This window comes from Penaeus vannamei, chromosome 11, assembly GCF_042767895.1.
Source record: "Penaeus vannamei isolate JL-2024 chromosome 11, ASM4276789v1, whole genome shotgun sequence".
Taxonomy (NCBI): Eukaryota; Metazoa; Arthropoda; class Malacostraca; order Decapoda; family Penaeidae; genus Penaeus; species Penaeus vannamei.
Genome location: NC_091559.1, coordinates 14,265,147 through 14,267,415, shown reverse-complemented (window position 1 = coordinate 14,267,415; position 2,269 = coordinate 14,265,147). Strand labels below are relative to the sequence as shown.

General features: G+C 42.0%; 1 protein-coding gene across 7 annotated transcripts in view; it reads right to left on the bottom strand.

Annotated features, from left to right (window-relative positions):
• Positions 1-1,625: 1,625 nt before the first annotated feature.
• The window catches only part of LOC113808166 (caskin-2), a 187,813-nt gene continuing 187,169 nt past the window's right edge, over positions 1,626-2,269 (bottom strand). For all 7 annotated transcript variants that reach the window (XR_011398815.1, XM_070127035.1, XM_070127028.1 and 4 more), the window contains one exon: positions 1,626-2,269. This exon is cut by the window's right edge and continues 2,231 nt beyond it. The gene's annotated coding sequence lies outside the window, so the exon portion shown is untranslated.

Sequence of the window (2,269 nt, the reverse complement as noted above, 5' to 3'; positions counted from 1 at the left end):
GGGATTCACGTGCGTATCCAGGAGGGAGTGGAAGGGATAGAGGGGATGGAGGGAGGGTTAATGTATGTGTAGTTGAAGCTGAGGTGGATGGGTTGTGTTGGGAGGGAGTAGGAGGAAGGGGTGTAGGGGGAATATGAGTAGGAGGAGGATGGATATCTGAGGGGGATGGGCTGTGTTGGGAGGCAGTTGGAGGAAGGGGTGTAGGGGGAATATGAGTAGGAGGAGGATGGATATCGGCAGTGTGGAGGGAGCAGGAGTTGTGGAATTTGTGGGTGGGTTTCGGTGTCATTTTGGAGTTGGTTGAAGAGTTTTTTGAGATGATGGTTTTCTTATAGGATGGGGGAGAGGAGACTGATGTCTGAGGAGTAAAGGCAATGGTAGGTGAGGGTGAGTGTGTGAGACCAAGTTTTTATCTGAGAACTGCCACCTCAGATTCAAACTTGCAGGTGGGGCAGCCTTTGTAAAATACATTATAGGGGCCGCCGCAATTAGCACGTGCATGATTGTGCAGAACAGTTTGATCGGTTATGGCCAGATTAGGCTGTGCACTCTGTGGAACGGTAGTGTTTGGCAGGATATCCTAAACACCAACAGTTTTGACGTGGACGGAGAGGGGGTTGATATGGTCGGATAAGGAAGGATTGTCCACCAAGGTCATGTCTACTGAAAGTAATTTTGGCAATGTTGGTGGGTTTCTTTCAATGACCTCTAGGAGGAATGGAATAGAACTGTATTGATACATCATGGTCCTTGAGGCAGGCGAGTAAGTCTTCTCCACATTCTGAACAATCTTTGTTATCGATAAGGTAGTTTGCTGAGGAGATAGAGACAGTTCTGGTACAAGTATTAGGGGTTGGATGAGGTTCTGCAGGAATGGGGTTGCCAGAGAGATCAGTTAGATTTGATAATGCTAAAACTTTAGTTTCATATGTAACTGTAATGAGATAAGAACAGTCCGGTCGAGTACGGAAGGGTGTTGTCTGAGTCAGGAGCTGTTGGGGGGATCACGAAAAATCGATCCCTTTTGGCTGGGCTAAATAGAGTATGTAAGATATTTGTAGAGCTGAAGTGGTAGAAGGACGGGGACGTGTGTAAAAGGGAGTATTATTGAGGGGGCTCTTACACTTTAGTTAGTAGATAGCAGAAGGGATTGGAGAAGGAGCGGAAACGAAAGAGCTGGAGGGAGAAAAGACCATGTAAAATTAGCCAAGTTGAGGGCTGAGGCCCAAGGTAGGGGAGATCCCCAGCATTGGGTCCTAGTCCCCGTCCCCTAACCTCTCATAACAATGACGGGCAAGGGATTGGGGGGTGGGGGTAAAAAGGGTAAAAATGAGATAATGATTAGGACTAAATGTGTTGGGTCGCTAAGGTTGAGGCGAGGGCTGAAGTTCACAGTAGAGGTGACCCCCTATACTGGGCCTCAGTCTTTGTGTTTAAGCCCGCCACGAAAAAACAAGCAAAGGGATTGTTTTTCTTCTGAATGGAAAATGAAATGTTGGATTATTGTACCCTAATCAGCTCTTGGTTTGAGAATACTTCAGTGTTCACTTTGAGTTATTCATATTACTTTTTTTCTCAAATACATTTCCTTAGCTTGTCATTGGGATGAAATGAAACAAAAGTCATCTAAAAACACTAAAGATTATACTTCTTCAATATTCAATATCAAGGTATATGATATACATACAGTAATGAAAAAGACAGCTGACAACAGCATGGAAAATATGATGGCTAGATGGCAATACTCAACACAAAATTGGCAGATTTATATATATATTTTACATACTATACAAAAAATAAGCCTCCTATAAACTGCTACCTTAATGTTGTAAACAAGTTAAATATCATTTATGATAACTCCCAAGAAACATATAAAGTTGCTTTCCAAAACTCAAAAAGTTCAGATCACACCAAGGAAATATGAAATACATTTGTGTTTTAACTTGCAATGACTATCAAACACAGCTTTGCCAATCTTTCTGTTTTAACTGTCCCACTATTTGGCATTTTTACAGACCAAAGACAACTCTACTATATAAGTGGGGTATAATAGCATACATAGAGAAAAATGTTCATGAAGACATGCAATGTTGCTCAACATATCTATCAATGGACTTGTTGATCCTGTCCAGTGCTCAATATTGCATGATTCCTCTTGACATTCTAGTAGGCTAACTACCATACAAACAGCCTATTATTACATAGTGTTCACAGGTAATTCTGAGCTGAAAATTCTATATAGGTTTATGTATGTGTATGCATATAGCTG